The sequence below is a fragment of the Temnothorax curvispinosus genome, unplaced genomic scaffold, assembly GCF_003070985.1.
Source record: "Temnothorax curvispinosus isolate PA1 unplaced genomic scaffold, ASM307098v1 QBEX01007563.1, whole genome shotgun sequence".
Classification (NCBI taxonomy): Eukaryota; Metazoa; Arthropoda; class Insecta; order Hymenoptera; family Formicidae; genus Temnothorax; species Temnothorax curvispinosus.
This window is the reverse complement of record NW_020217343.1, coordinates 159,228-186,186: the sequence shown is the minus strand read 5'-3', so window position 1 is coordinate 186,186 and position 26,959 is coordinate 159,228. Positions and strand designations below refer to the sequence as shown.

At 36.7% G+C, this 26,959-nt stretch overlaps 1 protein-coding gene across 1 annotated transcript in view; it reads right to left on the bottom strand.

Annotated features, from left to right (window-relative positions):
* Positions 1-26,626, bottom strand: part of LOC112457173 (regulating synaptic membrane exocytosis protein 2-like) — a 166,659-nt gene extending 140,033 nt beyond the window's left edge. The window contains exon 1 of the mRNA XM_025020091.1: positions 26,221-26,626. The gene's annotated coding sequence lies outside the window, so the exon portion shown is untranslated. The remainder of the gene's footprint in view (positions 1-26,220) is intronic.
* Positions 26,627-26,959: the final 333 nt, after the last annotated feature.

Genomic DNA, 26,959 nt, shown 5'->3' with positions numbered 1-26,959 from the left:
CACTAAACGTAAATGAAAAACACGAAAAGCAGTGTCGAGAGCAAAGAGCATTAAAATGCTTCCACGATGTTAACTGCAGCGTTGCGATTAATTGGATTATGTTAAAACTAAAAGTTTAAATTAAATTAATTAATTAACACGACAAATGCATTGTGCTTTTATTACAAAATTAATTGAACAAATTTGTTGTGATTTTGCTTCATACGCACAACAAATGTCATTGATTGATGGAGACTCATCAGTCTTTGTTTACGTCGGCTATAACAAATGGATGCACAGTGAAATATCCTACGTGCCAATCAGCAGCAAAATGTAACTCTTGTTAGACTCTTGTTATGTCTGATAAGAGTCTAACAAGAATTTATTAGTTTTATTTTCAATCTGACAATATCAGGCTTTGATTTTGCAGAAATGAGTACTTCTGTGTTTAATCTTTTGATGCATGAGCAAACATGTTAAATAAATTATTATTAAAAAAAATTGATCTCTATTAAGTAAAATAGTAACTCATGCTCAAAAACTTGCTATAATAGCAAAATTGTTATGATGTTCAAACAATTTCCTCCAAATCCAAGTATTTACTTCAATAATTTTTTTTAATTAATAAGTAAAATAAAAATAATAATAATACAAAATTATTAGTTTTCTAAAATTAATAGTTTTTATATTATTGATATGCATTATCCTAGTAATTCTCACAAAACTCATCGATAAGTTCTGACAAGTCTAATTTACTATTAATACTTTTAATAGACTACTATTAATACTTTTATACTGTAGAGGATTATTGATGTCCGATTTCGCGATTTAATGGCAAACCGCCTATTAAGATTTGATAATTAAATCGCGCCCAACGAAATTAGCTAGCGGTTGAACGTTATTGATTTCACTGATAAATTGAAACCGAGATATAGAGATATACCATTCTCCGGCCCCATAAAGTTCTCTCTAGCGGTATAATTTTTTTTTTTAGAAAGATATGTATATTTTAAAAATATTCTATAAGTTCAAACGCAATTACACGAGAAGTATACCATAATCTTAATTATAATCCGCAATTTATTATTTCTTCGACGATATTTAACGAGGTTTTAATCGCGCGTTATATTAATTGATTTATAATATTTAGAAGACAAACAATATTACATTTGCCACGAGGGAAAACAAATCGCGTTGAAACCAATTTTGTGACGGCACAGCTCGCGCGACGTACGTTGTGACGGCAATTCGTTATTGTTTGCCAGCAACGTCGAACAGATCGTAAAGGCAACGAGCGTATAGTCCATTAAAGGGATAACGAGAAGGATGCTAAACTTTTACGACAGGGTCATCCATAACAGAGTTCGCTAATGAAGCTGTCAGGTATTAAAGTGTCATGCCTAAGGACGGATAATTATTAATGATGACTTTAAATAGCTGCAGCACTGAAGCATTTCCTATACACATCGAGAGAAGGATTAAGAACTAAGCGATCGAAAAAAAAATTGTCTTTCGCAAACAAAGTAAAAAAAATTTTGAGAAATAAAAATTTTCACGTAAACTGTCAAACGCGTTCAAAAATGGATCGTACTAACACTCAGATTTTACGGAAAAAGAAAGGTTGTTGAGGAAAATAAAAGATTTATTCACCACTGAAGTTACAATGATTTATTCCAAGTTTGTGATATATTTCCCTGTTTATCGCTGCATTTCCCTCTCTTTGACTTTGTATAAACATATCGCGACTTCGGAAAACAAGAGCTAGATAGTTGTACGTGACCCGAATGCGGAAATTTATCCCCCGGTAAATAAACATCTTAAATCGTATTTTACCCCGCTTCAAGTATTCCACTCCGCAAATAAGTGAAGTGAGAATTTAGGAACTTGTTTGATGTAACGATGATCTCTTCGAGTTCTTAAACAATGTTAGGAACCGTATAATCTTTGGTCGGAGAAAAGACTTCGGTGAGTTGACGATATCGATATTGATATGTTGCCAAAATGCATTAAGCAACCTCGATTGGAAGCCAGCCAATAATGTGACCATGATACACAAAAGCATGTAGTATTATTTTCGGGTTATCCCTGTTCAGGATATCGAGCTATTGACATCTTTAGGAAAGAATTTAGGAATTTAAAAAATAATTACATCCTTTTCCACTTCTTTAAAGAGAATAAATAATCTCTTATATACAGAAAGCAAATTGAAGGAAATATACATATTAAACTTATATTTCTTGCTTCTGAAGAATTTTTGATAAAAATCTTTCTTGTATTAAACATTTGTAAATTGCTTACATTTTTTTCTTATTTCAAGATTTAATTAGAAATATTAATTGCTAATTTTGCTATACGCTTTTAATATATGTATATGGCTTTAATATATATATATATATGGAAATTATGCGTAAAATACTGCATTTGAAAATTGGAGAAGAAATGATCAGAGAAGATTTGTTCCACGTTTGTATCAGTTAATTATAAGCTTCATTGAACAGAATAAGCGCACCATAAGGTTTCTAATTAAATTATTACAATATAAATCCGAAAAACGGATAAGCCGCGATGTACGGAGATTATCAGTAAGTGAATGAAGTGATGAACGATAACGTTTAATTCATGATATCGTCCATCGGATCGCACCAACAAGCCCTTAATTATTATCGGACCGGAACACCAATATTCGGGTCGAGGATTGCGGTATAAAATCAGCCCTATGCATTCCGCTGCATATATTCCTGGAAATTCAGCCGATTTACATATACATGTACAGGCGGAACGGACTTATTCCGGCGGCCTCGTGGCCGTTCTAATTAAGCCGACGGAAATGGATCGCAATATACCTATGCGTTTTAATCGATATCGCGGCTTGCGATATCGGTACTTCGAACCGTTCCTTTATTTCCTGAAGGAAAAGGCGATTCCGGATATCAACTGCGGCTGTGAAAATTAATTCATTTCACAAAAACGCAAACGACATTGGCTGGAAATTTTATTCGATTTTTTTACAATAAAATTTTAAACGATAAAAAATCTTTACTCTGAAAATCGTAGCACGTTTTTCTTTCAAAAACTAAATTGTAGTACATGCAATCTTCTCGATATAGCAATGATTTACTGCTCAATTAATAGCGAATCATAATCCATGATGAAATCGCTGTTAAGCAGATTTGTTCAATTTTCCCTCGTCAATCTTCCGATCACTAAAACGGCGCACGTGCATCCGAAACTCGATAGAGTTTGTAAGCTCCGCTCCTTATCCGGGCACGCAGCAGCATTGTTCATTAGCTCCTTTATTAATCCCGTTTGCCGTTACCCGAGGTGACTTGCTTCTCGTCTTTTACAGGAAACGGAAGGAGCTGAGCTTTTGTGCGCGTCGCGTGATCGATCGACTTGATTAAAAGCTGCCCGACTGACTGCCGGCGGCCCGGCGGCCCAATCAAAGCTCGTTCCGCGTCGCAATCAAGCCCCGAGATAAACTCGATCTCGAAGGGCCCGCGTTTCCGCGATTTAGCGCTATTTCCAGTGACGCGCGAGAAATAATGCGGAGAAGCGACGCGCGTGTACATACGGAGGTGGATAAGCTGCTGCAGCTGGATCACGTGCGTTTTGTGATCGCGCTGCGAGATACGAGCTTGGAAGTCAATCGAGTCGAGAATCTCGAATTAGTATACGCTTCAGTACCTTCGCAGGTATATTAAGCTATCTAAGCCAAATTATTAGAACACAAAAAATTTTATATGGAATTAATGTGCTAATCATTTGTTATTTTTTGCTTTGAAAAGTTTTTTTGCTCCAGCTATTAAAAAATTACGAAGCTTAATCTTAAGCTATCCAGCCATCGTAAAAAAAAACATACATAAGTCAAAGCAAAAAGTTAATAATACCAAAATTATTTGCTATTTCTTGCTTGCAAAAATAATTTTTTTGCTCACGCTATTAAAAATTTACAAAGAGCTGGGATAGCTTAAGATTAAGCGCAGAAAATAGAAGAGAGATAGAAAGATTATTCCATAATGCAACAATTAACGTTGCAAAATAATTATTTTAGATCCTGTAAGGGAGAGTTTGTTCCATAATCCACGCCAATTAATTCGCACTTCTCTATATGATGATAGTTCATTACAATGTAGTCTCCGAGAACATGCTTATTTTAAACACAACCCTGCATGTTCTTCTCACCTAAATTGTAGGGACGACAATGTTTTCACACTCTTACAATTAGTTGTTTGCTTCGTATTCGGCCAAGTTTATTCGCACTGTCCACTGTTGTTAGTAATAACGTGGGTGATTTCGCAAGGATAATGTTGAAAGATAGACACAGAAAGAGAGAAAGAGAAAGAGAGAAAAGGAGAGGGAGGGATTGAGAGAGAAAGAGAGAGAGAGAGAGAGAGAGAGGCCAAGTGCTAACGTTGGCTAGGAAATGGCTGCCACCTGTAGCTATTGATCGGCAGGGCGGCGAAGCCGAGTGTGTACGTGCGCGCGTATTTTCCTCTCCCCGCGCCTCACGCCTTCGCCTTCCGTCTTCTATCGAGAAAGCCCTGCAAGCTTACATTTCCCTCGTCCTTCGCCGTCGATTCCTTCGCAACGGGATATTGCGTATGACGGACTCATCTCTCGCAACGTCCCACAAAAAGAAATTGGGGCTTTACAGTACACCTGCACCGCTGTGTACTGCCGACGCCTGCAACTCCGTGCACAGGATACACGCCGTTTTATCATCGCGATACAAATGACATTCCGTCAGCGAAATCAGAAAATATGGATGCGACAATGTGACATAGTACATAGTAAATATAATGAACAAGTTTGTCGCTTCAATATTTAAATCTAGGGAAATTGCATGAAATAACATATCGCGAGCGAACGTGATAAATATATTCGTCATGCTGAATTTATTTCCCTAACATAATTCCAGTTTGGAATAATTCTTTTTTTTTTTTTAACCTTAGATCTGTTCTATGAGTTTCGTATTTGTCTCTTCTCGATTTTTAGAGCTCAAGACATTTAAAATTTTATTTCTACTCGGAAAATCGAGCTTACGATAATCGAGTTTGAATATAAAATTCTCCCAGAGGAAAAGCCTTTAAAACCAATTCTTATAAGCAGGATTTGCGAACTAGAAATAAATTTTTGAAAGAAAAGTTTCGAATTAAATATTAAGTAAAATAAGTGACAGATTCGAAGATGTATTTTCGCAACAGAAGAAAAAACTGTTAAAAATGCATGTTAGAATCAGATAAGTAAAAAGATAAAGTAGAGCAAAGATGAACTTCATAATCAATGACAATACATCATTGAATTCTCATTTATTATTTTATTTTATATGACGACATATATAAATATTTACACTATCCTGATTTTGGCGCGCGAGGGCAATCAAACATTAAACTTAAGAGGCAGATATATAACGATGTATAAATGTCAGAGCTTACAGTAGCGTCAATTCATAGTCTATACGTGATCTAACTAGAGCTATAAATTTATCAATGACAAACGTAAGAATCCATCCTTAAATTATGAATCCTTACACGCTGTCGCGTGTAATCGATTCATTCGATTATATCTAATTCAGTGGCGAATGTAAATTAAAGACAACTGAAGGAATAAATAGGATAGAACGGCAGAAGAAACCTTTGGCAGAAGATACGGCCATCTCGATTGATTCCCGTCTCCTGTGACCCGTGATAGCCACAATGTGGAAGATAAAGGATCTTTATGGGGTCGTCACGGAGGCGGGTATTACTTTGTCAGATACGAATTCGAATTTTATTAACTCTTCGAGCTTGATCGAGCTATATAAATATGACAAAAGGTATAACCGTCAATCACCAAAATAGACGTCGACGTTGCTGGTATTTGAAGTACATGTGTACCGTTCCACTTTTTGATATTGCCTGGATACGAGCGCACTAACGAGCGCAGCTATAATCTAGTTGAATATGCATGTCTGCCTCATCGAACAATTTTCATTTGCATTTACTCCGCTATTACTAATTTGTTCATATAATTAGCAGATTTCATATTCTTTATGCTCGTCATAAAAATGACGTTAATATGATTTTTGCGCGGAAAATTTGCCTGAACACATTATTTTCTCTCTCTTGATTTTATTAACGTAATATTTGATGTCGAAATATTGCTACAATTATAAAAAGTCTGTTATATTATAAAAAAATAAGTAGGAAAACAATGTTCCTACTTATTTGTGTAACGTATTTGTATAATGTTCCTATTTATATAAAGTATCATTAGGCAACGGTCATTTAAACTTGAGAAACTTAGAAAATCATAAATTTTCATTTAGATAATTTTTTTTATTATTTCAAGAATATAAACAAGTAAGAGTGTATTATATTTGATATATTTGCACGGCTACAACGCGCAAGTATTTCAACCGTAATTTTTGCACTACTACAACTCTGTAGTAGTATAAAAAGTCACATTATAAAAGATGTAAAAGTAGAAAATAATGAATTTAATAAATTAGCACCGCGCGTGGTTATGAGATGTATTTGTAAAAGTTCTGGAGGGATGTTTGAAGAAATAACGCGTATATTATATACGCACGATACAGTAAAAAAAAAAGTTAAAAAAAACCATGTTTCTGCACGCTGTTCTCTTGCTTCTCTTATTGGGTAACTCTAGTTGTTTTTTAATTACGTCTTTTTTGTAATTAACGCGTATGCTGCATTTCACTGCCGTAAATGAGAAACGGCCCTTTAATCAAATTATTGCTTACTGATTTAGTGACTTCAAAATATCTCTGAGAAAAAACTCTTTTCTGCGAGAAGTTTATGCAGAATTTTTAAAAAGCAAGTTATTTCATGCATGAAAAATACTGATATTTTAATTGTTTTATTTGTTGCACAACATTTCACTTATTCTTCGATGCGATAATTAAGAAAATAGACAATTGAAAAGTGGAAGAGCTTTTTTTGTAGAACTTATGTTAAACCTCTACGACTTTCTTCAAAATAATTAAGGCTGATCTGCTGCTCGATAAGCCGAACATACTTTGTGGAATTATGTAAATTAATTAATTAATAAATTCTTTAACGCCATAGGGACTATGAAAAATGTCATCACGAGACAAGCGAAACGCGAAGTGCCCTTGAGATACTTATTCGATTGCGTGTTAATTATTCATTACATTCGTGGCGGCAAATTCGATGTCACAATTCTCGTAAATAATAATGAATCGTTAGCGAATCGTGCTCGAGATGAAAGCCGATAATATTTTAAGCGTCATGCAGACTTGCGACAAAATATCACGACATTCGCTCATTCATTCATTATTTCGCATAGTATATTTTTCACTAAAATGTTTCCATATTAGTAAACAACATTTTTTTAACATGTTAATATAATTAAAAATAATAAATCTACGTAGTATTAATAAATATAATACATAAAACTTTCTATAAGCGATACTGCAATATCACTTATAAAACAGTTTTATGTATTCTGATAAAAAGTATAAAAAATTAAAAATTAAAAATATGATTTAAAAATTTGAGATTTCTAGGAGAAATTAAATCTCGAATTATAAATATTCACTGCAAGCAGCATTGCGTCGCCTATTTCGAAAAAATATTCAAATCTTCCTATCCAATTGTCTAATCGAGACCTTCCCTGGGTTCCATAAAGCGCATATGCGCGCATTTTCTCTAGTAAGCGTTACGTATGCTATAGATAAATGCGCGCATATGCGCTTTACGGAAGCCCAGGGCTTATATGGCCAATCACTTGCGAATCGGTCCTAAAACCCGACAGCGTATTATGCAAATTTTTGTCCTAACCTGAAATCTATAGCGTCCCATAAGGAACATCTTTTTCGAAAGAATAAGTAGCAATATCTTTTATTCCTTTTAAGAGCGATCAAAGCCCCTCGAAACCCCATAAGTTACTCGTAACGTAGTCTTATAAGATAAGAGAAAAAGCATAAGGAAACCTCTTTGCATAAGCGATATAATATAAAGATTTTTTATTCGTACAAGCGGTCGGTCTGACACATCTTACGAATATTTCAATACTGAAGAATTACAAACGCCAAGAAGATGTTCTTACGATATAATTTGCATGTTCGAATCATTACCGAAAAATTAAGATCAGAGAAAAAAATTAGTAAATACTTTCAGCACTTCTGGCATAATTTTTTGTTAACGAGACGATTTTGGAAAACATATACTTAATTATATTATATAAAGATTTTCTTTTATGAGATGCTGAATAAAATAGCAGAATTAAAGTTCTTTGAAATAGATTTCTTTTGTTGTGCGCGCACGCGCGTTCTTTGTATCAAATTTATATGCAACTAACTTAAGCTATCCAGCGTTGCCCGGGCTTTTTGTATCTATAATAGAACATGTGCAGTATTGGAGAGAAGGAGATGTGTGTGTGAGGTATTCAGGTTTCATGATAGCCTATTTTCCGCAGAAGTCTGGAGAATAACTATGCAAAATGTGGTCTAGATCGGTCAAAGGGTTCAGAACGAGATTTAGAAGATAATAGAACATATAGATAGACATTCTAGTTTATGCATATATGTATATATAGATGGCTTGGACATTTTCAAGTCGAAGTTACTCGAGTAATAAATCAAACTCTAACTCGAAATTCCAGCAATATTTTGAGTGTGCATGCAGTTCGTCTGCCAACGTTAAAAAAAAAGGCAGGTGCACCTGGTATTTCATATGCGAAGAGGAACGTCGCGTTACGACGGAACGGATAGCCGCGTGATCGGATGGACCGAGGAAGCTCCATATTTCACATACTTATTCCCTAGGGACGTACACATGTGGAATTGCAACGACGCGACGACGATAAAAAAAAGTGCATATATTTTTTTCAATGGCGGTGTCGCGGCAGAACCCTGAAAGAGAAACGGGGGTTCAATTTACCGGAGTTTTGGGGACAAACGTGACAACAATATCTCGTTACGTTGCGCTTGGAACCTCGTTACAACGACGCTGCTTCCTTTCCGCAGCAATTTATCGGAAGCCCGTGGTTTCAATTTCAGTTTGGCACTCCTGCATTCGGCAAGATCGTGTTAAATCCATGCTCAAGATGAGATTTTATTCTGTATTTTCAGGACTGTAAGCACCAATCTCGCGTTTATTATTCTCTGAGACATCATTTTACAATTAAATAATAGCGCGTATATTTAAAAATGCAAGTTTTTGAAAAAGGAAACAGTTTATGTGCCACTTAAATTATTATTGTTTTAAAATCTTTATAAAACGTTTTTAGAATTTATTATTATTAAAAAAAGCGAAATAGAAAATACAGTTGATTATACAATAACTTGAAGTTTATTTATATGTATATCAGATTTTAGATTATTTTAGATTTAGACTTTAAATACCTATACATATGAGAAAACGTTAAATATTTTAGAAAATATTTAAGATTTAAGATATTATCTGTGTGGAAAAAAACTTAGTTTTTTAAATTACATATATATATTTTTTTTGCATTTTTGAAAATAAAACATTTGCTAGAAATTTTAATATTTTCAAATTAGCAAAAGTTTGCACTAAAGTGTTGAAGATATTGTTAAATATACGTTACCAAATTTCCTTGCTTCTCACAATACGTTTTTTTTTCAGCAAACAAAGGTTGTCTTTTTTGAAAGGAAAGTCCGCTTTCAGAGTTACGAACAATGTGTTACACCGAGGATCATATTTTATCGCAAAGAAATTTCAAACACCAAATTCATAAATCATGATGCGGAGGCGTTAAAAAAAAATCAGTTGTCCAGCTTCTTAAGTTGCGGGAATTTTGAAAGTATTGACATTGCAATTCCCAGCATGCGTCGTTCCATCACATGTCACTTACCATCCTTCGTCCTCGAAAGTCGCGTATCCGACTCACGCGAGTCGGCGACTGATATCTTTTAGACATTAAAGTGGAAGAGTACATCATGGAAAATTCAAGAACTTTTGCATCAAGCCGTTATTGATCGGGGAATTTTCGACAATTTGCAACGTGATCCATCTGTCCACTTACCCGTAACGCAAACACGCGAGAATATTACAAGATCGCGTGTAAAAAAAGAAGCAGTTAATATCAAAGTGTCAAGCATGATTTATTTTTCTTTTTAATAAGTAATGGAGCGCATCGTGTATTTGAATTGTCCGCGAGTTCCGTAAAGTGTCTGAAAGATAAATAAGCTTGTATAAACGATCTGGATAATAGAAGATAGAAAGATTAAAGAACGCGGATAACAATTCGTCTTATGACACTTATTTACTACAAAAGCTCTCGCGAAGTATAAATCATTGTCCATTTTATATGTTTCCAACCATTTTCGTTCTTCAGCTAACGTCATATCGATGGAAAACCGTACTTTTAAATCGTCACGCTATCGCAGCACACCAAGCTCGCGCACGTACGCGCGAATATACAATCTGTATTTCTGTTAAAAGACCGCGAAAACGGCAAACGTATAATCCCGACAAGATCGCATTAATCATCAAGCCAACAACACCCCGCGAGATTTCCGCGAAAGAAGACGGCTGCCGTCTCGCAATTCGCGGAATAAGATCGCGCGAATTTCCTTAAATTATCATCGACAGCGGCACGCCACAACGCGTTTTATGATGGATGAAATACGGCCGAGCGAATAGCCGAATACTCTCGAAGGATGGGTAGGGAATCGAAGAGCATCTCGATGGAGTCGTAAAAGGAAAAGTCCGTACAAAGGTGTGTGCGTGAACGATATACGCACGGCGGGGCGTAAGACCGTTGGTGTCCGATAATGTTATCGCGACATTCGTCGCGTGTATTTTACGGCGTGTTTCGCGTGGCTCGATCGCACCCGCGTGATAACTCCGGTAAGCTCATTGAAAACTTTACGACGGACAATTTCTCGCAATCTCGCGTGACTACGACTCTCGGATACGTCGTGCGCGGGTCACGATACAATCGGCTACGCCCACGAATTTACAAATACTTCGGTTGATCAACGCTGACAAAAGGTGCATCGAGTGATAACGTGAAACTGGTGACGAAGTCGTACACTTGTGCGAATGAGGCTTTTCTTTTTGCACAACGTAATAAATTTAAACGTAATAAATGTTGAAATTAAGATTTAATTATCTATTTTTTGAGACAGCATAAAGGTCTTTATGCTTTAGTTTTGTTCGATATGTAAATTTAATTTTATAGCATGGGCTCGATATTTCTGCTTCAGTTTTGCGTAAGTAAATTTCGCACATCGGATGCTCGTTTGTAGACACGGTCTTCAAATGTCGGATCAATGTCAGTGATATAATCAGAATTTCAGATATACGAATTACTTTATTATTATTGTATACTTGATAAATATGCTCAATACAATCATATTAGTTTTCGATATTAAAATGATCAAACAGCGGTATTAAGGAGAGAGACCACGGTGAATTATTCAGAGCCGGACGGTTTGTTTTTGATATTAAATATGCAGCGGGAATAACGGCTGGATATCGTATTATGCAATGCGCGAGGAAACGATACTTGGCAGGTAACCTATGGAGGTAACCTCGAGCATCAAAGTCAACCCAGTCACGAGCAACTTTGCGGGCAACTTCGCTAATAACTTATGCGTGCGGTGCGAAAACAAAGCAACACGTGTCGCGCCTGGCCGAGCTTGCAAAATTCAAGCGAGAGCCATTTACCAGAAAAACATTTAAAGGCTTTGAAAGAGCCCCATCATTGTTGTGTCACGCTATTGAAATGGAGTATATCAATAGAGACATACGTAATATTAACATAATAATTCGTAGATCTTCAATTTACATGTCTTTTCGTTTTATTCGATACGACGTAACGAAAATGTGACATGATGATAGTGCTTTATCACAATATTGTTTTAGTTGTAGCTCGATATTAGGGCGTTTTCAAGGTTCACTGAAAATACATATAAATGACGCATAACGAAGGCGCGTTCTCTTGATCGGAAGAAAATTCTCTCCGAACAACTCGGCGCGAATCGAACCCGAGGCTGTGTTAGCGACTGAAGTAAAGAGGGAAAGAGGATTGAATTTCGCTCCCGCCTCGAAAGGGTGGTTTCGAGGTCGAGGGCTGTCGACCGACCCCAGCCGATCAATATAGCTACAGGTGTCCGAAAGTACCAGTACTAGTCGACTTTTATTCTTGAAAAAAGATGTCAGTGATGTTGTAAGCGTTTGCATTTTGCTTGAAACATTTTGCTAAACTCCCTTATAAATGTAATCCAATTACATGATTAATAAATCAGAAATTAATAATAATTATACATATATAAACGATTATAATTATAGATTTTAATTATAGATTATTTAATCGATCTGGAATCTTTTTCTTAAAATATCAAGAAATTAATATTTTTAAATTAATGTTATACAAATTTTATAAACGACTGATAGTGTTTTGCGAATTAATTTTTTGGGATCTAATTAAATGAGATAAAAAGTTAATAGGTATATTTAATTAAGTATGAGAATTATTTTTCTAAAATCTTACAATTAGTATCTTGTCAAAAAAAAATCAAGAGAGCACAATTATTAATGCAATATTATCAATATAAGTTATTTGAGTTATGTCATTCTTTTCAGCCAACAATAATGAAAGTAGAAGGGAGCCAATGAATTTTAGGTCTGCATGCTTATGGATCGTTCTAGCTACAGGTGTTCGAAATTGCGAGCACGCAAACTCATTCTATATTACGTACATTTCGTTTACTCATTTTGTACAGGCTTGTATGAAGATGATAAATTCTGAGTCGCGACAGCAAAAAGAGCTAATAAAAGTTCATTTTCGATATCGACCGATTTGTGTCACGTTAAAATTTTAGATAATTTATTCCAGTAATGCTTCAAAAATTCATCCTTTTTTCTTACTATTAAGTAGAACATTTTATCAAAAACAACAATTAACTTGATTAATCAGATAATTATGGACTTACAGTTATGTTTGAAAATTATACGTAAAAGTATATAGAAGAAGCCATAAAATCAAATATCGGTGCGGCGCACTGTCTGTTGCATATAAAAATTCTGAAGCGCTTAATTTCTGTCTGAACATTTGCAATTTTTTTCTTACACGTTTTATCAGCTCTCATTATTCTTAACATGAACACTGATTTAATGTCTTTACTAATTTTAATGACTTTTACCTTCGGTTTGGCTTCAAATAAATGGAAAATTATATGCCTACGAGGACCATTAGAGAAGACAATTAGGACTGGGAGATGATAGTCTCATATTTTTATCTTTCAATGATCCGGGAAGGAGGGTTCCTCTTTCATCCTCGTGCTCTTTTATCCTAGAAAGCAGTTTGAAAAAAAAAAAAAACGTATCGTCTTACCAAACAACTTACGCGCCCTGGGCGCGACTTCTTCCCACCTTTGAGATATTTTTCTCGGAAAAATGCAATAAACATGAACTCTTCTTCTATCGAACATGCTCGATAGAACTTCTTATATGCGCGTGACATTTGCCTACTTGGATACTCAACTGACTTAAAAGATATAAAACTGGTGTTATTTGTAGTTCGAATATGAGTGATGTCATTCAACGCTTTTTTAGCTCTTTGTGTTGATACATCTTTCTTATTATCTCTCTCAAGTTTTAAACTGATGATATATTGTAATGTCTGCATTTACACCTTTAATTCGAATAAACTGCTGCTTAAAGAATTTACGGGATAAATTCACGTGAAAGTGCCTTATCTACTCGCAAGTATTTTAGAAGAGACTCTCTTGGCGGTAGTTCGTTGAAAAGTTTTCTTTGGCCGTTCTTCCGCTCTTCGCGTGTGATTTAGGAGTGCTAATAGTCACATAAATATCATTTTCTAAGTTGACGGCCGGACGAAGGAGGAAAGGAATAGATAACGTTCTCTAAACGAACCGCCGCGCCACGCCGCGCGCCGCGCGCGAGCGAGATTTAGGTCGATCATTCTCTCTTTACTCGACAATCAAATGGCGACATAAATGTGCCCAATTTACAATTGAACGTGCAATCGCACGTTTCATTGTAATTGATCAACGATACGTCGATAATGACTTAATGACACATCAATATATTTTCGGAGATGGGGCTCGTCGTCTGTGCGTATCGATCGACGCTCCGAGGGGAATAAGTAATCATGCGCCTTGAAATGCGAAACTGGGGCACTCGTCACGGCCTTGTTGCATCCTGCGAAACAATGGTGTTGACAATAATGCACCGTCCACGTTAAAGCAAATCCAATATACACGCTAAAATAGTTCCAATAATCGTAAGATTGTTATTATCCACAGAAGCTGAAAATATATAATAATACGTATAACATAATGATATTAATTCTTGCAGTGTAATTCGACTTGGAATATTACACTTTAATAATAAAATATAATAATACTTCGGCGGAAAAATAATTGAAGATATTTTGATCTATTCTTGCTTCTAAATTTATTTTCCATTATTATGTTATAATATTAACAAAAATTGGTATAAATATATTGTGTAATTGATATAAATGTATCGCGTGTGTATTGTCCAGGCAATTTTAAATTTAATTTGGTTAATATATATTAAGATCCAATTTGAATAAAAATATGTAGCTTACTTATTACTATGACTCATAAGTTTATCATTCTTTGCTTGCCAAAAAATATTTTTTAGCGCAAAATATATTACTGTTGAACTACAATAAATCGAAAATCATAGAAAATTATAGAAATAAATAATGATTTTAACTCGTTAGTTTTAATTAAAAAATTTTAATTAAAAAATAAAAATGGTTCAAAATATATATATGGAGAGGTAAAAACCACAGTGGTGTAAGTCACATTTTTTTTAAATATTTCTTCGTGTGCATAGATGCAATCTGTACAATATATAAATTGCATCTAGAGTAAACTCGGGTAAGATGGCCATAGTTTTTTAAAATGCAATAAACATACATTTATTTTTGTTATATTTTAACAGTGTTTGGTATATTCCTTCACTGAAGCTTAAAGTACGTAAAACTATCAAAATTAAGAAGAAAACACTTAACATAAATTTTATATTATCAAAGTATTACAACGTATGCATTGGCCATCTTATCTGACTTTTAAGAAAAAGATGGCCATAGCAGAAAAGATAACCATAATATTTTTAAATAAATAGTGAAAAATAGAAATACAAATTATAGGTCAAATTACAATTTACATATAGCTTAATTATGTGTGTAACGTTGATTACGGCAGCTTAACTATAATTTATTTAATGTTATAGCAGCTTTTAGCGGACACATGAAAAACTTTGCAGGCAGTCGAAAGTAAAAATATGATATAATATTCACAATATTGTTATTTCGAATAGTGTACGCACATAAACTACTGTAAATATTGATTATCTTTGAGAATGACTACAAAAATGCACTGTTTAGCCATTATTGGAGAAATTACAGCCATGGGCCATCTTTTCCGTATGGCCATCATACCCGAGTTTACCCTATGCAGACGAGAAAACATTTTAAAAAATTTGACTTACACCACTGTGGTTTTACCCTTCCACATATATCTATTTCGCGCCGAGATCATATTATGTAGATAAATTAAGTAATGTAAAAGATGTTAAAAAATAATTATATTAACAGTTAATTGAAATAATAACAAACATAAAAATGTGTGAAATACTGCGGAGATACAATCTGTAAAATATACGACAATTCGCGATGGACACGAACATGTTTAATTAAAGTTACACGCATAACAAAAACTTCGATAAAAATGGCTATTAATAAAAATTTCAATAAAACGTTTGTTCCGTTGCATGTTCTGATTTTACACAATTATCGATATATCGCACTCTTATTTCTAACAAGTTATCAAGACTATTGTTTAATCTTTTTTTAAGCACTTCGTTCAATACTCATGAGAAGCGTGAGCCAACCACAGCCACTTGTTTCTTCTCGTTTCATTTGCTATCCGTTTTAATGCCACTCGCAATAAACGCTCGGTGTCGCGGTAATTGCATTTTTATTCGATTTAATCCTGGCTTCTGACGCGTAATTGACGTTCTTAGAACCGACTCGTGGCGGACAACGGAGCGAGATCGGATGCGCGGAGGAAAGCGAGAGAAGAAACGCGTGATCGCGCGTATGTCCCGGATCGGGAAACTGGGTCAACCGATGACCTTCTTGCGGTAAATAACCAGGACGATGCACACCCAGCACGGAAATTACCTGTGGTAATTTTCAGGGGTGGCTTGACGAACGACAAGTGCGAACTCACAAAATCATAATTTCTGCGAATTTAATAAAAAACCTGCGAGTGAAGTTAAATACACGAGAATGCGCAGCATAAAATAATAATTTAAACTAGTCGAATACTATAAATTAAAAAGAATATAATTTCGCTTTAGAATATACTAACCATAATAAGCTTTTAATTGTTAATAATGAAGTAAAAGAAATGTTGGTACATTTTTTAAAAGACAATTATATTTAAATAAGAAGAGAAAGAGAGACGACTTATTTTATTCAATTTGTTTACAGTATTATTTTTACTGTTTAATTTTGATAGTACTGTGTTTTTAAAAAGTCATTTAAAAGAAGCATTTTTAAAAACAGGTCAAATTATTGGCCCCTAAAATTTTAAATGTTTAAATTATTTTATACGGATAGTCATATTAAATTATATTAATAATAATTCAACGTATTACGCTATGATGTCACGAACGTTTTTATTAATTCGAATATGACGGTTTATATTTATAACGTTATGGCGCGACGCGAGTTACATGATCCCACCGGACACCATCAAATACCGGAGATCGCGACTTGCGATGCCGCACGGTAATTTACATAAAATTAATTCGGGAATATCATGGATCAGCACGATGGTAATAGTGCCAACCGACGCCAGAGCTCGCTGGAGCGTTTCCCACTATCTCATAAATTTACCACCTACAGTAAGCTGGGGAAGTCTACGAGTTTAAGATATTATTCGGCGGGACAAAGATTTGCCCGACAATACGTTTTATGACGACGAATGATAAATTGCGGCTGTTAAGACCATAAATCTTATATAAATTAGACTGATCCTTTAATCTCAATGATATTTATATGAATGTAAAATTTATGTGTAAAATAATCATTAATAACAGTTTAAATAATCGTAGCACAGCCATGGTTTTATCGTTAACGGCGTCCCGGAACAAGGAACAAGTCTTCTCTTTTCAGCACGATATAACCGTGGCAACGATTTCTTTTCTCGCTTTTTTAATCATACGCTGTCTGAACGCAAATAATCGTTGTGATTTCGCTTTTCAATGCAGCGATTCTTTTCAGAATCAACATGCGATTGCGCAATCCGAAAAAGTCGAGTTCCGCTCGACATAATCTCAGCGACAAGAATGCAGACGGTACATGACAGACATTTTTTAATTATCTCAAACGTGGCTGTGTGAATTATTTATCTTACACAAGGTTTTACAGAAAGTTATACAAAAATGGCAAATAATTAAAGCTGACGCGAATTAATTAGGTAAATTTTTAGAGAGGATATTGAATTGAATTACGCGTAAACTTTGCTACATTAATATTAATAACATATGAATAATTCTGTCTTTTTTTTTGTTTGTAAATTTGATTTTAGTATATTAAATTTATCGAGTAGGTATATCGCAACGGAGTACTTTATGCTAATCCGAAATTTCAACGATACTTAATTCAACGAGCGTCCATAAAGTAGTATTTATTACGTCATTCAGTTTTGCGCTTCTAGCTATAATCCGATTAAAACGTAATCAATTTCGCGCACCAAGAACGAGGTATTCGCGACGATCGGAAAAAATGCGCACGACGGACTCGGTATGAGAGGGAATTGGCTTCAGCGGCAAAAAGCCGAAATTCAATGAAATCGGAGAACAAAAGCCAAATCTGTTCAACATGCAAATTTAGTATAATACAAAGCATAAACGCCTAATAGCTTGTTAAAGAGACGTGCTGCGTATGTCACTCGCCTGCGATATGAATTGTATAGATGTAAATTCGAGATTTACCTATTCATGGCACTCATTCGCTCTTCGGTTTACGAGAAACGTTAATTTAAGCTACGATGGCGACCTCATTATAAACTGCAAGCGCACGCGATTACGATTTGTCTCGCACATCTATCAGATTCCTTTGAGCAACTTATCTTAAAAAAGTTAAATTACTCCGCGACACGGCAACCGGTTACAATCTCGAAAGAGGATTGCGAACGCTGGGTCATTAATTATGTACTTTATCTGCATTGGTCTTTCGTCAAGATGTAAATTACATCCTCCGTATAATATGAAAAGAAATAGGAAACTTATATTTTGTATTAGACTTTATAAATTTTTTTTAACCGGGCAATTCTCGTATATTCATGAATTCCGACGAGAAAAAGTTGCAGAACCTGGTAAAACGCAATAGCAGTTCATACACACACGCATGTACAAAGATATTAGATTAGACTTGCAAATCTCTTAATTTAATACAGAACGTTCAAAAGTATAAAAAATATCGTTGTTCTGCAAAAAAAATCTTAAATATATTATTTCTATTATTTATTTCTCTGAAAAATTGCTTTGTTTTAAAATTAAATTTGCCACTATATTTCCACTGTATTTTCTCCAGTGTAAGCATATCAAATAATAGTCGTATTGCATCATCAATCATACGTGATACTTGGTCGGATGGTATACTACACAGTTTCTCTCGCTGAACATTTATTATTTATTAATCTTCATTAGCGGATATAAAGCGCCGCGCAATACAAAGCAATTACACTGTATGAAACGCGAGCGCGTAATAAACAACGATGGTACAAAAATCGATGCGAGGGCACTTGCTATTTGCCGAATAGGTATCGCTGCGAACGAATATTCGCTGCTGTAAAAGAGGATCTACTGTTTTTTTTTTTCATTCGCCAACGGTACGTGCGATATCTCGCTTTTCAAGTAGCGTTTCGAGTATTAAAAAGCGCGTATAAACCAATTATGAAATCATGATTGCGCCAATTGTTAGGGAAAGAACGCGACAAAAGTTCGATCAGCACAGAAATCTATCGTTTAGCCTTTAGAACATTGGTTCTTGCTATTATTAAAACTCTTGTAGCATTCTCGTCTTTTCCTAAAAATTGATCGCCTTTTAAAATAATTAATAAAAATTGTAAACACTATAAGGAGTATATTGAAAAATTAGAGAACGCGTGGCGCTACCTAAAAAGATTTTGATAGGTAGAACGAAATGTGCAATAATAAACAAGTTAACTATCACAATTGCAATTTTCGCACAGTGAATGTAAGGAAGTAGTTACGGGGTAGTTTCGCAAACGAGACCGCGTATAATACTTTGGAATTAACTCTTTGACTGCGCTGTTTGGATTATAGTGACGTTATACGCGTGGTACCGTATCCGTTTTATGCACGAATAAAACCGCACAATCCGAGCGTAAGCCGGAACGTGGCAGCTCGATGACATATACGATAAAAAGGGAATTTCGAGACGTGCAGTTGACACACTTTCTTTGTAGGATAATCGCTGAAGCGTTCCGAGGATAGGCATATGCAAATCGATACACGTATCTCTTCATCCGGCATACATGAACTTTTGAAATGTATACAAATCTGTCTCATTTGATAAGGGCGAATCGAAATATCGTAAAACATTCATTTTCAACAAGTTCGTAAACCGTTTTCGAGTAAGATCACTTACCTATATTAGAAATTAAATGTATAAATCAGGAAAAATCCAAAGTTATGAAATTTTTAATTAACTTCAGTTCACAAGCTTAAAGTGTTTTAAACTTTAAAAGCTTCGGAGATTTAACAAATGGCGTGAAGCTCGATTTGCCTCGAAATTAAAATTTATTTGAAATCAAAATGATTTTCAGGATGAGTTTATGAAATTTTTTCAACGTCCCGATCCAAACTCGAACACATATTTTTGATTGTTTTTAACACAAAACATTTTCTTATCCAGAAAATGCGTTAGGGAAACCTCGCACAATAATTAAATCTACGTAAAGGGAAAAGATAACATAACATGGCCGCCATCGCGTTATCGTCCACTCACAGAGGGAATCATATATGTATGGTGCAAACTTTATTACCACAACATTATTACACCTAAAATTCCTTGTTATCCCTCGCAACGTTAATTAACTTCCACACGCAATCAAAACTGATACTTCGCTCAAAAGGATAGCAATATAACCATGCGCGGCATATTATCAACCTATGAAGATCCGAGAAGACCGGAGATGCTTGAATTTTTCATGTGTTCGTCTATCGCAAGAGAGATAGTGCGGGCGGAGGAACAAAAGGATACAAGGACTGAGGCGGTCGTGTGTGGTTTATTAAGGGTAAGACGAGCTGTGCGAGCAGCACGCGCCGCGGCGCCGCCCCCGCCGTCCCTCGCAATATCCATCGCGATGCTTTCAGAAGAATTGCGTGAGACAATGCTTCTTTGGAGCGATCGCGAGTCTAGAGGGAGAAAAAAAAGAAGAATGGACGGGGAAAGCGTAGTGCGCATTTAGGCAATACCGAGTGTTATCTTTCTTTAGGTATATGTGCCAGAGCACGACCGCGCGCGGATGTTCGTCGACAAGGAACAAACGAAATTGAATAGCGAACGCGAGAAGGCGAAACCGAGCGTCACGTGTGTCAGCTTTTGACGTTGACGCAAGTCAAATTAATCCGCGTAGCTCTATAAGCGTCGTGTCTTTTGACAAAACCAATTACGCGTGTCTTTCAGCGTCTCGTGCTGTTGCGTGTGCCAACTGATCGAATATAAGTACCTACAGTTTAATTTCTCAGCTACACTCGGAAAGGAGTTTTACTTGAAAGGAATTTCGTCAAATTTATTGAATTTTGCGATACTGCGGTTAGTTTATACATAGCTGAGAACACGTATTTGGAATACATCTCATTGTGTGTGTGTGTGTGTGTGTGTGTGTGTGTGTAATTTGATTTGTAGCGTACATAAAACGTGCCCGCTCGAAATTGACGGATGCTCTAGGCAGTTATGCTACTTGCGATCGGGATCCGTGGGCGGAATAAATTTTCTTATTGATCGTATTGCATTTATTGCTTTTAAAGAACAAATATGTGAAACCGAGATGTGCGGATTGCTAATGATATTTTGGAACAAAATAAGACTTACATAGCGTTCTCTCTCTGTAATTTTCTTAATTCTTTTATTTATCTTTTTGTTTTTATGTGAGTTGACTGAGAATTCTGTAAAAAATTTTTAAATTATGGATCTAAAAAATATTCGTCCATGCTTTGATATATTTTAAAATACGGCGCGCTTAAAAATATATTTAAATAAAATACATTTATATAAAATACATTATAATAACTATACAGTTGGAATATACTATACTATGTACAAAATCTGTAAAACATGATTTAGGAGACAGTTCTAAAATTATATGTAAACTTCATTAGTTTACTCCAACTCTTTGAAATTCAGAATTGAGATATTGCCGTGTATCTCTAAAACATGTTAACTAAACAAGTTACACAGCAAGTTAAACAAAATCAAAGTCAAAGCCAGTCGTGTTGCGTTCGTTTGCATCGAATCTTTCTCGAAAGCGATGCACTTGGATGGAAATTGCTTGTATTTTTAACGGTGACACCCAACCTTGACCTTCTTCCATTCAAAGGGCCTTGAAAAACGAAATCCGAGGTGAGATTCATAACGGTGTTTGACCCACTTTGTTTCACATAAATCGGTACTATTCTTCTTGCTTCTTCAAAATATGCTTGAGTATCATTGTTGTTGCGGCTCAACTTTCAAGGCAACTCAATCGTTGTGCCACACGAGTCGTTAAGTTTCCAAAATCGCAGACGTTTTTCCGTGAGATAATATATGGAAGGAAATGGAAGCGAGAGAATAGCTATAACTAACAGTTTTTTACAATAAAAATTTATTTCTAAGCAAAAAAAGTTAATACCATTTTTTTTCTTATTTGTATTCCACTTTGTACAAGCAATTGAACTTAATATTTGGCTTTAAAACCTATTGGATGTAGTAGAGACGTTGGCAAGTAACTCGGAATTTTTTTGGACTTTTTGAAAGCCTAGAACATAAAAAATAACATAGGATGGACTAAAAGCCCACTCAGTGTTTGCTGACGGTGTTAGTAAAAAAAATGATTGCTGACGGAGAGTTAAATGTTCACTGAGAAAAAATCCAGGTTTAAATGATTGGACAATCGTTCGAAAATTAACAAACGGGTAGTCCGATAACTTTCAATCGAAATTATAAAAAGCCGATCAGGGCCAAAATAATGTCCGATTAATGATATCTAATTAATATCAATGATATCTGGATATCATTGACCGGACATTTATTTTGGCCTTGATCGGCTTTTTAAAATTCCGATTGAAAGTTATCGAATTACTCGTTTGTTAATTTTCGAACGATTGCCCGATTACTTATTTTTCTCAATGTTCCAATTTTTCTCTCGTCCACTTTGAAAAATCCGTTATTTCCGTTATTTCTCGTTTGATATCCACGCGACATCCGAGCGAAGTTAACATTTTTATGCCTGAACACAATCATGCAACCCCGTCCAATTTTCAAAAGTTACAGGGAAAAATTTCAAGTTCTGCGAGAGTTCAATATTTTCACTGCGCGGAGCAATTCGCAGATTCGCAGAGTTTCGAGATATTCGATAACTCGTGCGCGCGCGAACGCGCGACCGTAAATAAGAAAGCTTGCGCCCATTCGGAATAAGTCCTGTGTGTGTCGACACTTCGTTTCCGGGCGGTAACAGCGCCCGACGGGAATCTGAAAAGTGACGGGAAATATTTCGACGATCTTTTATATTCCCCCGCGCTGACGTAAAAGCGCCGCCGCCACTCGGACTGGCTTTTTGGGTCGATGAGAAAATTCCATAAGGCCCGCGTGAAGTTGCGCGTGCAATCTCCCGGGAGATATGCGGCTGCGGCGAGAGAGCGCGAAGCCTCGCGGGTTTGAATCGCGATCCGGAAGCCAATTTGCGAAATGAGAAAAGGCGCCGCGCGCCGCGGAAACATTACCTTTGTGAGGATACCACGCGCCGGTTTCATTGGCATCTCGCCAACGGCTGCGCTCTGTGTGTGTTACGTCGAATTTATTGGTTCTCGATTGGCTGTGTGATGGCCACGTTAACATCGCTTATTGAAGCCGCGCTATTGACTTACCAATAACGAAACCGCTGCCGCTTCAAAAATTCGGTCACGATGACTACGCGACTTTCACTCTAACATATAGCTCCGTTGAGAGCAACTGCTCCCATTTTAATCAATAATACTTCGCTCGAAATTGAAAGTACCTATAAAATATAATTCCAATTGACAATACTAGATATTACTGTCTACCAAAATATGTCATGTCAATGATTTCCTCGTATGTATTTCATAATTTATTTTATATATACATTTGTTAACATTATTATTTTTACGGTCGTGTATGGATGAGCGAATGTAAAATTTGAAATATTACAAACACGAATTAAACGCGCGAGAAAAAGGTTCTAGTTCTCTCTCGTCGCAAACACAGATTCGTTCGACCTCAACCGTTATTCAACAATCGCGAAATGCGGTTTCGTTGATTTTTTTTCATAATTCACCGACGCGATCATTTTCACACGGCGCGTGGTAACTGACGTTTTAATTAAACTTGCGGAAACGTCATTTTTTGATGGAAATTTAGCGTTAATAAAATTTCGCGTGCGTTTGCAGTTGTAATATTTATAGCTAGTAATATTCAATTTGCCTAAATTGATCATCTAAAATTATTTGAATTAAAACAGAAGAATTTTCGAACAAAAAACTTCTCGGATGTCGCTTTATTAAGCGAACCGGATCCCTGAAAGATGCAAGTCATTATCTGTCACAGGAGTCTATCCGTAGGAATCTTCCCGAGCCATATTGGAATTGATATTGTGTTATCGACGTGCATTTCCCCGACTACTCAGATTTGCTTCATTTGCCGTTAAATTCTCGGAGGAGAACAACCGATCGGGGAAAGTAAAGAGCGCGGAATCGTTATTGTATAAACGAGAGACAATGGATTAAGATAATACCGTCATCGCTATAATATCTCGGCGTCACGTATAAGTTAGATAACACTCTTCGTATTCAGGCCGTAAGTTCACACAGGATCACGTAAAGAAGTTCCGCTTCTTATGTCGTCACAATAAGGACAATAAGCGTCATAATAGGATGGCGCAGGAAACAAGAAAAGTTTCATAGAGCTGTAGAACGCTCTACGTGTGTAAGCTCCAAGTGTGCAAGCTCTAAGCTCTTTAAGGTCATGTGTCTAAAAAAAACAATCAATATATAAGCAAATATAATTATATATACGTAAGTAAAATGTGACGATATCCCCGATTTAATATTGAAATATAATTTCTCATGGAATATTTAAAATAATTATTTCTACAATAAATTATTCTGTGCGCGTTTTCGAAATATACGACGAGAACCGTGATAAAATAAACTTTCTTTACATTCGACGATATAACAAATTGTAATTAAGTACGCATATTTAAGCGATAAAACGTGTATTTGTTATATTAATACAAAATGTATGCGATATTTAACACGTTGTTTAATGCAAAACTACCTGCAAATCCTTTCGAACGGCGTTAACCCTCGTGTCCGCGCTAATTGCACAAACCGCCGCGCGGTTCATGCAATTATAATCACGAAGCGTCGCAACTACTGTCTTAATAGACCTAACGTTATAGTCGCAACTACTGTCTTGTTAGACCTAACGTCGGATTTGAGTGCGCCAACCTGTTACTCAAATGCGCTTAAAGACTCCCAATTTACGGGAAGATTAACGGTTTGGATCGAGCGAACTCGATCGCACGTCGTTAAGAAAGACATAAAATACGCAGCGCGACGCAGATGGAGCGGCGTGATCCCGGCTGCGAGAAGGACGACTATAGGAGTAGCTCAGGGCTCTCCGAGCTCGACCCTGCCCTCGCCTGTTACGCGTGTAACTTAATTACGTATCGTATATACTCGCGCTCAACGGAGACTGACACGAAACAAATCTCCGCTCTAATCTGCGACCGAGGCAACCTGTTACTTAGGCACGGAAACTCGCCAACTTATAACAAGTTGGCGCGGCCCCGAGACCGACCGCGGAAACCGCCAAGCGTCATCCGTCGCTTGTCATCGATCACCTAATTAACCGTCCCGGAAAGTAAACGGCTGCATTTCGCAGCAAATCGATCGTTATCGGATATTGACGTCTACGAGGCGCAAAATTGCGATTTACTGCCGTCAACCTGTTACTTAGTCACGGTTAATAATTAGAATAATTAGAATAACATTTGAAATTTGATTGAAAAAGCACATTTATGATCGCAGAATTTATCCTTTTTAATTTTATCCATCTTAAATTCTGTATTTTGCAAAATGAAAATTACAAAACTACGGAAAGTTATTTAAAGATCTACTTAAAGATCTATTGACTTCCTCGGTTCCTTGTTCTTTCATGACAAATAAATTTTATGCATAAGGATGAAAAAGAACGAGAATAAATTATGATAATATTATAGATAAAGTGATTTTTATATATTATAATGCGCTGCACGTAGGACTTAAATGCATTATTTTCTCATTTCGAAATATGTTATAAGCCGCATAAAATTTACAAAATGGCCGTCAGGGTTGAAAATATATTTTAGACAAGCAAAATGATCGGGCTTCTTGCTCGTAATTATTTTTTTTTTATGAGCGACCGAGCGTCATTATCGATGCTCTCGAACATATCTTCTGGTCTGATCCTACCTAAACCTGTACTACCTATATCGTCGCAGGTTATAACGAGTTCACACCTGAATATTGATCACCGAAACTACTACGTGCCTCGCCACCTTTACACAGATTATGCACTATCTCGCGCGACCGTCACTCTCAAATCCGGTACGCATTTGTCTCCAAGATGGTTTGTAATCTATTAGCGTACATAAAAAGTGACTGGCCAAAGCATGATTTAAGCGACAGCTTGGTATTTTAGATACTTAGATGCGTGCATACGTCACGTATACCTCTCTTAGGTATAAGTACTTCCGAACATCATCGTCACCAACTGTTACTTGCCTACGTTCTTGATTCCTAAACATTTTTAGTATGTTTATATCCGCAAATTGTTCGCAAATCATCGGAAACGGAGTGATAGTAGTTAAATCGCTCTTTGCCGCGTACACGAGCATCCCCGCACAGATCGATCGCGATCGCTCGCTTCTAAAGACGTTGCTATAACACCAACCTGTTACTTGTCCAGCGGCACGAGCTTCCAAGAGGGGATGCGTGTACGATCCCTCGAGCACGCTCTTCGGCTCCCTTTCGCACGGATGCACGTGCTCTCCGGTATTGTCTTGACACAGGTAGCGGCGCCCACTTTTCCCCTCCCGATAAGACACGGCCCGACTGATGCACGCCGGAAGCGCCCGAAAGAGAGAAGAGAAGAGAGAGAAAGAGAGAGGGAAAACCGACGTATCTCGTACGAGCGGGATACCAAGCTCAGCCTGCGCGTGCAGAGAGAAAAAAAAAGAGACAAATTACCGCGACACCCCCAACAGAGCGACCGTATCGTCGGGCAGGCAGCCCGGCTTGCACTGCCCGGGTCCACCGTTTCTCCCACCGGAGAACCGCCACCACTCTGTGCCTCACCTTTCCCCCTGCTTTCCTCTCCCACTTTTCCACCTTGCTGTCAGTGTGCCGCGACAACCCTCTGCACCAGCCACGTTCTACAGCGAACGAACGCGTCCTCCCCCGAAAAAGCTCACCTCTCAACCCCACCTGACGCCACTTCGTCCGCCCCTCCTCTTCGCGCCCCCCTCGTCCTGGAGCTCGTCCTCGACGAGCAGCTCAGGGCGCAAGCTCGCGCCCCTTTACTCTCTTCGAGGGTTAGGGGCAAGAAGCTTTTGCCTCCACGACCGATGCAGGACGAAGGACGAGACGAAGACGCCGCGTATACCAGGACGAGCGTGCGTCGTCGATGCGTA